Source organism: Procambarus clarkii, chromosome 28 (genome assembly GCF_040958095.1).
Source record: "Procambarus clarkii isolate CNS0578487 chromosome 28, FALCON_Pclarkii_2.0, whole genome shotgun sequence".
NCBI lineage: Eukaryota > Metazoa > Arthropoda > Malacostraca > Decapoda > Cambaridae > Procambarus > Procambarus clarkii.
This window is the reverse complement of record NC_091177.1, coordinates 27,243,971-27,259,129: the sequence shown is the minus strand read 5'-3', so window position 1 is coordinate 27,259,129 and position 15,159 is coordinate 27,243,971.

The following is a 15,159-nucleotide window of genomic DNA, read 5'->3' as shown; positions in this document are numbered from 1 at the left end:
CTGGAATAGGGTAGTCTGTGCATTATATATATATATATATATATATATATATATATATATATATATATATATATATATATATATATATATATATATATAAAAGTTTGTGAGGGTACCACCTCTGGTGCCAATGTGGGGACCCATAGCCTCGGAGAAGAAAATAAAAAGTATTCAGAGGAGACCTTGTGGTTTCTCACTGAACACTAATATTATCTTCTCCTACCACCCCCATTCTTTTGTATGTACACATATATATTTACTTTATTTGAACTTTGTTACAAAAAAGGAGTTACATATGGGTTGCAAAGATCGTTATCATAGGTTGTCGAGTTCCTCCAGTTCCTCAGATGGCGGGCAGGAACCCTGGATGCAGTGCAGTATATATATATATATATATATATATATATATATATATATATATATATATATATATATATATATATATATATATATATATATATATATATATATAACTGAAAACTCACACCCCAGAAGTGACTCGAACCCATACTCCCAGGAGCAACGCAACTGGTATGTACAAGACGCCTTAATCCACTTGACCATCACGACCGGACAAAATGAGGTGATAGCCAAGGCTATTTGAACCACCCCACCGCCGGCACTCGGATAGTAATCTTGGGCATAGCATTTTACCAAATCACCTCATTCTTTGGGGCACACGTGAGGAACACCATTCAGGCTTGTTCGCATATATATATATATATATATATATATATATATATATATATATATATATATATGCGAACAAGCCTGAATGGTCCCCAGGACATATGCAACTGAAAACTCACACCCCAGAAGTGACTCGAACCCATACTCCCAGAAGCAACGCAACTGGTATGTACAAGACGCCTTAATCCACTTGACCATCACGACCGGACATAATGAGGTGATAGCCGAGGCTATATGAACCACCCCACCGCCGGCACTCGGATAGTTATCTTGGGCATAGCATTTTACCAAATCACCTCATTCTTTGGGGCACACGTGAGGAACACAAATGCGAACAAGCCTGAATGGTCCCCAGGACATATGCAACTGAAAACTCACACCCCAGAAGTGACTCGAACCCATACTCCCAGAAGCAACGCAACTGGTATGTACAAGACGCCTTAATCCACTTGACCATCACGACCGGACATAATGAGGTGATAGCCGAGGCTATATGAACCACCCCACCGCCGGCACTCGGATAGTTATCTTGGGCATAGCATTTTACCAAATCACCTCATTCTTTGGGGCACACGTGAGGAACACAAATGCGAACAAGCCTGAATGGTCCCCAGGACATATGCAACTGAAAACTCACACCCCAGAAGTGACTCGAACCCATACTCCCAGAAGCAACGCAACTGGTATGTACAAGACGCCTTAATCCACTTGACCATCACGACCGGACATAATGAGGTGATAGCCGAGGCTATATGAACCACCCCACCGCCGGCACTCGGATAGTTATCTTGGGCATAGCATTTTACCAAATCACCTCATTCTTTGGGGCACACGTGAGGAACACAAATGCGAACAAGCCTGAATGGTCCCCAGGACATATGCAACTGAAAACTCACACCCCAGAAGTGACGTGTGCCCCAAAGAATGAGGTGATTTGGTAAAATGCTATGCCCAAGATAACTATCCGAGTGCCGGCGGTGGGGTGGTTCATATAGCCTCGGCTATCACCTCATTATGTCCGGTCGTGATGGTCAAGTGGATTAAGGCGTCTTGTACATACCAGTTGCGTTGCTTCTGGGAGTATGGGTTCGAGTCACTTCTGGGGTGTGAGTTTTCAGTTGCATATGTCCTGGGGACCATTCAGGCTTGTTCGCATTTGTGTTCCTCACGTGTGCCCCAAAGAATGAGGTGATTTGGTAAAATGCTATGCCCAAGATAACTATCCGAGTGCCGGCGGTGGGGTGGTTCATATAGCCTCGGCTATCACCTCATTATGTCCGGTCGTGATGGTCAAGTGGATTAAGGCGTCTTGTACATACCAGTTGCGTTGCTTCTGGGAGTATGGGTTCGAGTCACTTCTGGGGTGTGAGTTTTCAGTTGCATATGTCCTGGGGACCATTCAGGCTTGTTCGCATTTGTGTTCCTCACGTGTGCCCCAAAGAATGAGGTGATTTGGTAAAATGCTATGCCCAAGATAACTATCCGAGTGCCGGCGGTGGGGTGGTTCATATAGCCTCGGCTATCACCTCATTATGTCCGGTCGTGATGGTCAAGTGGATTAAGGTGTCTTGTACATACCAGTTGCGTTGCTTCTGGGAGTATGGGTTCGAGTCACTTCTGGGGTGTGAGTTTTCAGTTGCATATGTCCTGGGGACCATTCAGGCTTGTTCGCATTTGTGTTCCTCACGTGTGCCCCAAAGAATGAGGTGATTTGGTAAAATGCTATGCCCAAGATAACTATCCGAGTGCCGGCGGTGGGGTGGTTCATATAGCCTCGGCTATCACCTCATTATGTCCGGTCGTGATGGTCAAGTGGATTAAGGCGTCTTGTACATACCAGTTGCGTTGCTTCTGGGAGTATGGGTTCGAGTCACTTCTGGGGTGTGAGTTTTCATATATATATATATATATATATATATATATATATATATATATATATATATATATATATATTGGTGTATACTGGCAGCAGGTTTTCTTTCAAACATGTTTCATTGAATATGACCGCATATTCTTTGTTTATTATTTTCTGGTTTAGGGCTTCTATCCCTCTAACTATTTTCTTAGCATCAGGGAATAATTGAAATAGGAGTTCTCCAAAACTCATTTTCGTACTTTTGAGGTGAAGAAAAGAAGTGATTTACTATAGAGTGTATTACACTTATTTATATAATTTGCACAACGTTTCGAACCTCCATGGTTCATTCTCAAGTGAAAAGATCTTACAATACTAGTTGATTTTATACCCGCACTGGGTCAGGTGATAATACAATAAAGGTGAAAACATGGGGGGATACATAAGGGAGAAATGTGAGGTGAAACATAGAGGCTGCAGAAGGCTTATTGGCCCATACGAGGCAGCTCCTATCTAAACACAAAGATTAATCCAGTGTAATTAGCCTATTATGTTGTACATTGTCTTCTGTGTTGGCATCGACACAGAAGATATATATATATATATATATATATATATATATATATATATATATATATATATATATATATATATATATATATATATTGTGACGGGAAAGTGTAGGATTGTAGATGTTCGGCAGTCCTCCTAATGGCTGGTGTCAATGCCTAGTCACACTTACAAAAAAAAGATAGACTTTTTTTTTATTATTATTTTCTACCACAGACGTGGCCACACATTTACAATGCTAACCATCATATATACATTTTATTCTGTTCTCCACGGACAGGGTTAGAGAAGTGTTAAACATATAGTTCAAGGGTTTATTGAACCCTCAACCACAGAAGGTGATTCGGTGCTTTTAAAATGCTAAGCTAACCTACATACGTAAATACATAGATACACAGATTTACGTATGCCCTACATAAAGTGTTAGATGTGTCTTTTACATAGTGTCATTAATGTACATTCACAAAGGTGAAATATAATTCTGATCAGCTTCCATATATACTTTATACTCATACATATACATACACACACACACACATATACATACAAATATACACACACACATGCATTCACATACAGTTGTCTCATTTACTCTGACAGGGTGAGATAGCTGATAAACTAGTGTGCAATTAAGCACTTAATCACTGAAGGTGCTTTTACAAGCTCAGGTTATATAGTTACATCATATATATATTTGCGTCTCCGTGGTGTAGTGGTAAGACACTCGCCTGGCGTTCCGCGAGCGCTATGTCATGGGTTCGTATCCTGGCCGGGGAGGATTTACTGGGCGCAATTCCTTAACTGTAGCCTCTGTTTAACGCAACAGTAAAATGTGTACTTGGATGAAAAAACGATTCTTCGCGGGAGGGGATCGTATTCCAGGGACCATAGGATTAAGGACTTGCCCAAAACGCTACGCGTACTAGTGGCTGTACAAGAATATAACAATTCTTGTATATATCTCAAAAAAAAAAAAAATATATATATATATATATATATATATACATTGTATGATTGATATATTACATGGTCAATCTTGGATACAAGTCCAATATATCATCAAGTGTTCCAGTACTCATATAGTAATTACAGAGTTCAGCATACCTTAGCCCAGGAGGGCGAAAGTCAGTCAGTATGGGACGTTCTACAATATAATGTTCAAGAGAGTACATGTTTTCTCTTTCACAAAGTTGACACATTGTGTACTCGACATTTGGGTTTTGAGAAAGCTGCCAGATACGTCTATATCCCAGGCGTATTCTGGCCACTATAACATCACATTGCCGGGTTCTTGTTCTTCTTGCCTGTTTATCTGTGGTAAAGTAAGGGAAGACACGCAAAACACATAGTATGAACAATGAAACTTTAATTAATATAGAAAAAAAATTATAAACAAAGACAATCCCTTGGCTATGTACAGTGCAAACAAACAGGTCAAAAACATATAATATAAATGAAGAATTGGGATGAAGTTACTCTACAATAATATAAATACACAGTGAAAAATAATCAGGTGCTGAGAATATGGCGCTAGCCGAGAAACATCCACCTGATACACAGCGTATATCAGTTAGTTGTTCACTGCTTGAGAGCACAAGGATATTCTGACTTCAATGGCTGGTTCAAGCCCAGACATCGACTCAAGTAGAGGGTGCTGAGGTGCAGAAGTGCAGGTGTGCAGTCGGCGAGTCACCAATCAGGAGCAGGCAAGCTGGGAAGGGTAGTTGGCTGGTTGATGACGAGCCAGCGTGGAGGGAGTGTGGAGTAGGGGATGAGTCTTGGGTACGTTTTGCCTCCTGGTCAAAACGTTTTGTGCTACTGGTAGACGTATCTTGAAGGTAGCATCTTATTGTTGTGTAATATACGTAACTTGATGTAGAGAAGAACAGGCTCAATCTCTCTTGAAAGAGATTATCGTCACAACTCTCCCCCGAAGCCTGCGCTTATGGGTGAAGTTATGTCTTCAGGTGGTAGAGTGGTAGGTGGAGCTGTCTCTGCCTCATAGACTCTGGAGAGGGCGTCTGCTATGATGTTGTCAGAACCTTTCATGTAGAAGATCTCCAGGTTGAAATTCTGCAGATATAAAGCCCATCGTAGAAGTCGTTGATTGGTGAATTGGGCTTGCTGCAAGAAGCGTAGGGGATTGTGGTCCGAGTAGATGGTGGTAGACCGAGCACCTTGCAGGTATGATTCAAAGTGCTGCAAGTTCAGGACGATGGAGAGTAACTCCTTTTCGATCGTGCTGTAATTCTTCTGGTGTGGTTTTAACTTGTAGCTGTAGTAGCTAACAGGTAGAACCTCCTCGCCTCGTTGTTGCATCAGGACACCTCCGATGCCGGTACCACTGGCGTCGACATGGAGGATGAAAGGCTTCGTGATATCTGGCGAGGCGAGAATAGGATTAGAACAGAGCAGGAATTTAAGTTGTTCAAAAGCAATGGTCTGCTGAATGGTCCAATTACACCGTTGCTTGGGGCTGGTTAAAGTGATCAATGGTGTCGCCACCGTACTAAAATTCTTCACAAACCACCGGTAGTAGGAGGCAAGACCAAGGAAGCGCAGGAGCTGCTTCTTGGTGGTAGGCTGTGGGTAATGCTGGATGGCTTGGGTATGTATGTTTAACGGAGCTATGCTGCCACTCCCTATCTCATGACCAAGATAACGCACTTTACCTTTGGCAAAGGTGGACTTGCCCAAGTTGATGGTGAGGCCGGCTGTCAGGAGCTTGGCAAACAATCGTTGCACCTGGAGCAGATGTTCGCTCCAGGTGTTGGTTGCCACAACGATGTCATCCAAGTAGGCGTAGGTGTTATCTAAGCCCTGGATGACGCAGTTGACAGCTCGCTGGAAGGTGGCCGGGGCATTACATAGTCCAAATGGAAGGCGCTCGTATCTGTAAAGGCCAAAGGGAGTGGTAAAGGCAGATATTTCCTTAGCTCGCTCTGTCAAACATACTTGGTAGTATCCCTTGAGTAAGTCTAGCTTTGATAGATACCGAGCATTACCAATGGCGTCAAGGATGTCATCTATTCTAGGTAATGGATAAGCATCCTTGATAGTCACAAGATTCAATTTCCGGTAATCGGTACACAACCTCACTTTACCTTGCGATTTCGGCACCAAGATGCAGGGTGAGGCCCAAGGGGACTCACCCTGCATCTCACCACCTTACACATGGGTGGCCAGCCCATGATCCAGGAGGTACTGTACCTCAGCACGCATAACTTCCTTTTTTGCTCAGGCTCTGTAGAAAGGTTGACGAATCGGCCGGGTGTCAGGGAGTAGCTGGATGTCGTGCTGAACCACGTTACAATCCTGTGGATCATCGCTGAACAACTTCTGATGTTCCTTGAAGATTCTGATGAGAGGAGCACTATTACTGTCTTGCAAATAGGTATGAAGATCATTAAGGATTTCCGAGTTGGAAGGCACTGACTCAGTGTTAGTGTTTTCGGGAGGAGAAGCAGGGAAGGCCTCACTGTCGAGGTATAGACCTTTAAAGGTGGATAATGATACCAACACAGTAGGGGAGTACCTTGATACTGCTTCAGGAGGTTGACGTGGCACAACTGGGTCTTCCGCCGCCTATCTGGAGTCTCAAGAACGTAGTTGTGATTGTTTCTGCACTCCTTGATGCGGTAAGGTCCTGAAAACTTGTTTTGCAATGGAGAACCTGGGATAGGAAAATAAGCCAACACGAAGTCTCCTGGTTTAAATTTCCTTAGTTTGCTGCGTTGGTCAAAATGAGTCTTCATCCTCTCCTGAGCTTTCAATAGATTGTCATTAGCAAATTTACGTCCTCTCTCTAGAAGGTGCTTTAAGTTTTGAAGAAACTGGGGCACATTCTGAGGGTCACTGAAGGTGGCATTACGTAGAGAGTCTTTGAAAGCTTTGAGAGGAGTACGGCACTTACGTCCGTAGAGCATCTCATAAGGAGATACTCCTAGAGACTCATTGGGGAGACTTCTGAAAATGCACATAATGAGGTCAAGTTGTTTATCCCAGTCCTTCAAGGTTTCACTGCAAAATTTCTTTAGGAGTGCGTTAATAGTCTGATGACTACGTTCAAGAGAACCCTGTGAAGCAGGATGATAGGGGCTGGAGAGTACCTGTGTGATGTTGAACTCTTCCAGTGTCTTCTTGAAGAGATTACTGCTGAAGTTGGTGCCACAGTCAATTTGAACCTCTCTTCGAAGTCCATACTGGGTGAAGATCTTCATTAGTTGTTTCACCACGGTAGCAGCCGTAATGTTCTTTACTGGAACTGTTATGGGGAATCTGGTGGTAGGACACAGGATAGTTAGTATATAGGCGTTGCCAGAACTGGTCCGGGGTAAAGGACCAACACAGTCTATGATGAGTCTGTGGAAAGGTTCCGCAGGCACCTGGATAGGAGTCAATGGGGCCTGGGGAATAGAGATGTTAGGTTTACCTGCCATCTGACATGTATGACACTGCTGCACGTGACTTTTGACGTGTTTAACCATACCTGGCCAGTAGTAGTCTTGTCTGATTCTGTGGTAGGTTTTGTTAAAACCAGAGTGAGAAAGAGCTCCGTGGGCCAGGTGTAGAATATCGGGCCGTAGGCTGGTGGAAACCACTAGTTGTTCAACATTTGCCCAATCGTCGTCCTCCTTCAGCTTACTGGGTCTGTACCTGCGGTAGAGCAACTGATTCTCTGGGAAGAACCCAGGGATACTGTCAGGATGAGTCTCAGCCTGGAAGAATAATGGTGTTAATGATAGATCTTCCCTCTGTAACTTACGGAACTCCAAACTAGTAAGATTCGGTGGTAGATTCTGAGGGTCTTGAGGGACAGCGGTAGCAGTAGAGTCAGCTGGTTGCGGGCGTGCAGCTTGTGCACGGGTGGTCACCAAAACCGGAGGAGAAACTTCATCACTTTCTTGGACCTCTGCTGAAACATACTTAAAGATGGGATTGTCCACTACAGAGTAACACACCTGGGGTTTGTCCATGATGATCAGGTTGGACGGTTGCAGATCTTCTGCCAAGTCGTTGCCCAGGAGAAGTTGCACTCCAGACATGGGAAAAGGCTTTTCCCTGATGGCGACTTGGACTTCACCGGTCACAAAAGGACAATCCAGGTGGACTCTGGCGAGTGGATACGAAGTGATAGCTGTGAGGTCAGTGATAAGGACGGTTTCCCCGGTGTAGGTGATGTTAGGCACAGCTGATTTCAATATTATGGACTGAAGAGCCGCTGTGTCCCTCAAGATCTTCAATTTGAAACGTCCCTCCGAATCTGTATTGTTGGTAGAGACAGTTCCAGGATACAGGTGTTTGCTGAAGAGAGAAAGATCATTATCAGGAACACCAACATTCATCACAGGCCTACCGGGCTTAGGAGGAGTCAGTTTGGGTTTAGGAGTTTCCTTGCCTTTGTATTGAGCCTTCCCACATCTATCTATGGTATGTCCATAGAGTTTGCAATACAATTGAGAGCTTGCTTGATCTGTACTCACTTTATCAAAACTGTACCAAGACTTCTTACTGGAAGGTGGTTCTGGTGTAAGCCGGTGGATGAGGCTGTAGGTGTCAGCTGACTTCGCACATCTGATGTAGTCGGTTTCTTCTTTATCTGCTAAATATATACAGACAGAAGAGGGAACACGTCTCAAGAATTCCTCAACTAGCATGAGGTTGACGAGTTCTGAAAATGTAGAGACATGTGCTGCTTCCAGGCATTTCATGAAATATCTTTTCTTGGTATTGGCAAATTCTAGAAAGGTGGTGGTACTTTCCTTTAGATAGTCACGGAATTTTCGTCTGTAGCTTTCGGTGGAGAGAAGGTAGGCGTCCAAAACTGCTTGCTTCAGGGTCTGGTAGTCATTCTCAGACGCTAAGGTACTGAGAGTAACTGCAGCTCTACCTGTAAGATGCACTCTGAGAAGGGTAGACCATTGATCTGCAGGCCAGCTAAGTTTTTTAGCTAGTGTCTCAAAAGTGGTGAAAAAGACATCAATCTCTGTCTCAACGAATGGTGGCATTAACTTACTTGCATGGGAGACATTGCAACTTATGGGAAGACTAGCGGTAGCTTGTTGGCGCTGAGTGTGGTGTGTAGTTTCCTACGTGAGTTCTTGTTGACGACATGCTATAGCCATCTCCGCTTGCTTTTTATCATGCTCGCGTTGTATCTCCAGGTGACGTTGTTTTGCTTCAAGCTGTACTTGCTCACGCTCACGGAGTAGTGCAGTCTCACGTTCCTTGAGGGTGGCTTCACGTTCCTGTTCTTCTTTCCTGATTGCAGCCTCTCTTTCCATTATTTGTAGAGCTCCTTTCGCCAGGGCCGCCTCTCGTTCTTGTTCTTCTTTCCTGATTGCAACCTCTCTTTCTTGCTCTTCTTTCCTTAGGGTCGCCGCGCGTCCCCTCATTTGGAGAGCTTCTTTCTGTTGCTCCCGCTCGAGCTCTGCAAGTTCGAGCTTGAGTTTCATAGTTGCCAGAGCATGTTTATCTGCAATACAATAATTTTCGTGAGTTTCAGAGTCAATCTTCCCTTCATCTAGGAGGTGATCCATTATTAAATTGTGCAATTTATTTTTGTTGGCTCCATGGGGAACATCTAGTTGATACTCGTGTGCAAGAGTTTGTAATTCGGTCCTCTTGGCACGACTTAAGTTCCCTATTTCACCTGCTGGATCGTTACGAAAAGCTTGGAGACGAAACATGGTCAAAAATAGCAAATAAATGTATAACGAGTACTTGTGATATGGTAAGTGTCAGTAACAGGATAACGTGGCAACTGGTAACTATCCTGTGGAATTTAATATTTAACAATTAATGTTAATTATAGAATGGTAAATGATTAGTCAATCAAAATCGCAGGAAATCTTACCCGGTACTCAATATAAGAGAATAAGGGCAAGAAAATCCTACTAAATAAATGAAACTGATAGTTTCTGAAACAAATGAAACCTTTAATTGTTCCAAAAGTGAATAAGGTAGTCCAAGAATGTAGGCATACTTTGCCGGGTCTCTATAAGACAGAAGCAAGGGATTTCCCACTAAATGAAATATGATACTTACAGAATTAGCGAACTTTGTGCTCTGAAAAAAAGAAAGCTAATTCCCTACCTAAGTAAATATCATCATCTCTGACCGACGTGTAGGGGTGCGAGTGTCAACTGGTGACGAGAACTGCTGTTGAGGTCCCAACTAAGCAACGTAGTCCGTGCTAGAGGAATTATGGCCCTCTGTATCCTCCTTCGGTCGGATTGCAGATGATAGGGTGCTTTGACCCGAAGACAAACCAGAGTACCAGGGTACCCAAAATGATGATCTGTCTGAGATTGAGAAATATCCTAGGGACAAAAGGTGGAAAACACGAGTAATAACACGGAGGGAGGGATGACCAATTAAGAGAATGACTGCGGCCTACAGTCACCATGTAATCCAAAGTTATCCAACACTCACAATATGCTACTCTCGGAATGCACAATACACACCACACCATATAAATATTAAAAGTAATGAAAATATTGAAAAGCAACTGTATCAAAGCTAAGTACGCTTACCACAAATTGACGTTCTGGTACTAGTACCTGAGTGAAGCTCCTAGGAAAGGCCCCCATTAAATGTGACAGGAAAGTGTAGGAGTATAGATGTTCGGCAGTCCTCCTAATGGCTGGTGTCAATGCCTAGTCACACTTACCAAAAAAAGATAGACTGCTTGGCTGTTTATCTGTGGTAAAGTAAGGGATGACACGCAAAACACATAGTATGAACAATGAAACTTTAATTAATATAGAAAACAAATTATAAACAAAGACAATCCCTTGGCTATGTACAGTGCAAACAAACAAGTCAAAAACATATAATATAAATGAAGAATAGGGATGAAGTTACTTTACAATAATATAAATACACAGTGAAAAATAATCAGGTGCTGAGAATATGGCGCTGGCTGAGAAACATCCACCTGATACACAGCGTATATCAGTTAGTTGTTCACTGCTTGAGAGCACAAGGATATTCTGACTTCAATGGCTGGTTCAAGCCCATACATCGACTCAGGTAGAGGGCGCTGAGGTGCAGAAGTGCAGGTGTGCAGTCGGCGAGTCACCAATCAGGAGCAGGCAGGCTGGGAAGGGTAGTTGGCTGGTTGATGACGAGCCGGCGTGGAGGGAGTGTGGAGTAGGGGGTGAGTTGTGGGTACGTTTTGCCTCCTGGTCAAAACGTTTTGTACTACTGGTAGACGTATCTTGAAGGTAGCATCTTATTGTCGTGTAATATATGTAACTTGATGTAGAGAAGAGCAGAGTAAATCTCTCTTGAAAGAGATTATCGTCACAATATATATATATATATATATATATATATATATATATATATATATATATATATATATATATATATATATATATATATATATTTCTTGGCGTTCACAGTTTCGATCAGTTTGTTGACCTTTGCTTTCAATTCGGCTGTAGTGTCCTTCGTTACCCTTTGGAATTTAGTTTGGTCAGAGAGTATGAGGTTCATTTTCGCCAGATATTCGTCTTTTTTAAGAATGACGTATATTGGCGACTTGTCACCTCTCCTGACAACTATCTCCTTGTTCTCACGAAGGCTTTTAGCTGCCGCTTTGAGCTCGAGGGACAGTATGGTGCTTCTGTAATTGCCTCGATTCTTTCCTCCTTCCGCAGTAAGTTCTGCTTGTAAGGTATCTTTGGTAGTGACCTTCTTTTGTGTCTCGAGGTCGAATATGTCGTCCAACAGAATTTCCAACTCCACTTTCCGGGCCATCTCACTCGGTCTGGACATAACGTGACAGTTTATGCCCAGATTTAGGAGAGTGACTTGGTCCTCAGTGAGGTTAATTCCTGCAAGGTTCAGGAAGCCATCTCTTGGTCGTGGAATTGCCATAGGTCCTCCATATAACGTTGTTAGTTTCTTGATAATCCTTGTTTCAGTGCTGAGGTGATGTCGGTCTGTGAGGATGTCGAGGTGTTGTTCAATGCGGGTACGGATACTTTCGTCGATGTTGCTATTTCTAGAAATCAGGACTCCACCTGCCAAAAATTATTGGGGAATATAAACCTGGATATGCATATGGAAATGTCAAGACACACAAGCCTGGAAACCCACTTCGGCCAATCATTAGCCAGATACCCACACCTACGTACAGACTGGCGAAGCGACTCAACGGCCTGCTGACTCCTTATGTCCCATGCGTATTCAGCCTGAAGTCTCCAAAGGAATTTGTTGACTTACTGCGGGGCACACGGGCCACAGGGATAAGAGCCTCGTTGGACGTAGAATCACTGTTCACCAACGTACCTGTGGACGAGACAATCGGGATGATAGCCGACAGAGTGTATCGTGATCCAGCCTATACTCCTCTTGACATACCAGAAAATATTCTAAGGAAACTACTGCAAGTTTGTACTAAAGAGGCACCCTTCTTGAGCCCGGATGGGCACATGTATAAGCAAGTAGATGGGGTCGCCATGGGTTCTCCCCTAGGTGTCCTGTTTGCAAACTTCTACATGGGTACCATCGAGCAAAAAGTCTTAGTCGACATGAACTTGAAACCGCCCATATACTGCAGGTATGTTGACGAGATTTTTACACAGGTACCTGATGTCAGACATCTGTACGAGCTGAAGGAGGCATTTGAGCAGAGTTCCGTGCTGCGTTTCACTTACGAGAGGGAAAATGATGGGAAGCTGCCCTTTCTAGGTGTAACAGTCATGGAAAAGAGCGGAGGTTTCCACACTGCAGTCTACACTAAGGAAACGAACATAGGAATGTGCCTAAATGCCAACAGCGACTGCCCAGACAGGTACAAGAGGAGTGTTGTTAACGCATATGTCGACCGTGCTCTCAGCCACAGCTCAGAATGAAAGCAAGTCGACGAAGAACTCTGTAGGGTAAGGCAGGTCCTAGTCAACAACGGCTTCTCCAATGGTTTCGTCGAAGACATCATAAGAAGGAAAGTGAAACGCCATGCAACCTCTGAAGAGACAACTAACACAACACCTATACCCCCTATTAGACTATTTTACAGGAACTTCTTTTCCATAGCTCATAAAACGGAGGAAAGGGTCCTGAAAGATATTTTTTACAGAAACGTTATCCCTACAGACAAAAATCAGAGGATACAACTGACGATTTACTATAAAACCAGAAAAATGGCCAGCCTACTCATGAGAAACTCTCCAGACACAAAGCAAAACGCTTTAAAAGAGACCAACGTCGTTTATGCCTTCAAATGTCCTCTTGGGGACTGTAAGCTCCAAAAAACCCAGTATATAGGCAAGACAACAACATCTCTTTCTAGGCGTTTAACGATGCATAAGCAACAGGGCTCCATTAAGGAACATATAATCTCTTCCCACAACCAAACCATCGCCAGAGAAATCCTAGTAAACAACACAGAAATCATCGATAGATACAGCGATATCAGACGGCTTGACGTTTGCGAGGCACTACACATTAAGAAGTCAACACCAGCAATCAACAGCCAATTAATGCACAACTATATTCTACCCACCTCAAGACTCCGCTCCAATATAGAAGCATCAAGAAATATGGACCAATAGGCTTTCTACAATCACTTCCATTCAATATCCATTGTTTCGTGTTCTGTCTTGTGTTGATGAATTTAATACCCTATTAATACCACCTCACCCCATCCACCTCACTCAAATGTAGATATAAACAAATCGGAGATGTGTAAGTTCTATTCAGTTGTGTATTTGTAAACTAAAGTCTTTGAAAATGTAATAAGTTTTACGAAACGCGCTCAAGTGTCGTGTCAGACTAGAAATAAAAATGAATTTTGGAGAACTGATTTTTGAATTACCACCAGCAGTGAAAAGAAATGTACGAAAGATTAAGAAAATTTGTGTTAGAATTATTAATCTTACTTTTTCGGTCATATTTAATAATATATATATATATTTTTTTTGTGTAATGACATTTTCAAATAAAGTTAGATAAATATACACACTTAACAAAAGAATAGGGGTGGTAGGAGAAGAAAATATCAAAGTGTTCAGTGAGGATCCACAAGGTCTTCTCTGAGTACTCTTTATTTTCTTCTCCGAGGCTATGGGTCCCTACACTTGCACCAGAGGTGGTACCCCTTCTAGGTAAAAAAAAAAAAAAAAAAAAAAAAAAAAAAAAAAAAAAAAAAAAAAAAAATATATATATATATATATATATATATATATATATATATATATATATATATATATATATATATATATATATATATATATATATATATATATGCGAACAAGCCTGAATGGTCCCCAGGACTATATGCGAATGAAAACTCACACCCCAGAAGTGACTCGAACCCATACTCCCAGAAGCAACGCAACTGGTAACTACAGGGCGCCTTAATCCGCTTGACCATCACGGCCGTCAAAAGGAAGTGATAGCCGAGGCTATTTGAGCCACTTCCCCGACGGCAACTCGGATGGTAATCTTGGGCATAGCATTTCACCAAATCACCTCATTCTTTGGGGCACACGTGAGGAACACAAATGCGAACAAGCCTGAATGGTCCCCAGGACTATATGCGAATGAAAACTCACACCCCAGAAGTGACTCGAACCCATACTCCCAGAAGCAACGCAACTGGTAACTACAGGGCGCCTTAATCCGCTTGACCATCACGGCCGTCAAAAGGAAGTGATAGCCGAGGCTATTTGAGCCACTTCCCCGACGGCAACTCGGATGGTAATCTTGGGCATAGCATTTCACCAAATCACCTCATTCTTTGGGGCACACGTGAGGAACACAAATGCGAACAAGCCTGAATGGTCCCCAGGACTATATGCGAATGAAAACTCACACCCCAGAAGTGACTCGAACCCATACTCCCAGAAGCAACGCAACTGGTAACTACAGGGCGCCTTAATCCGCTTGACCATCACGGCCGTCAAAAGGAAGTGATAGCCGAGGCTATTTGAGCCACTTCCCCGACGGCAACTCGGATGGTAATCTTGGGCATAGCATTTCACCAAATCACCTCATTCTTTGGGGCACACGTGAGGAACACAAATTTGGTG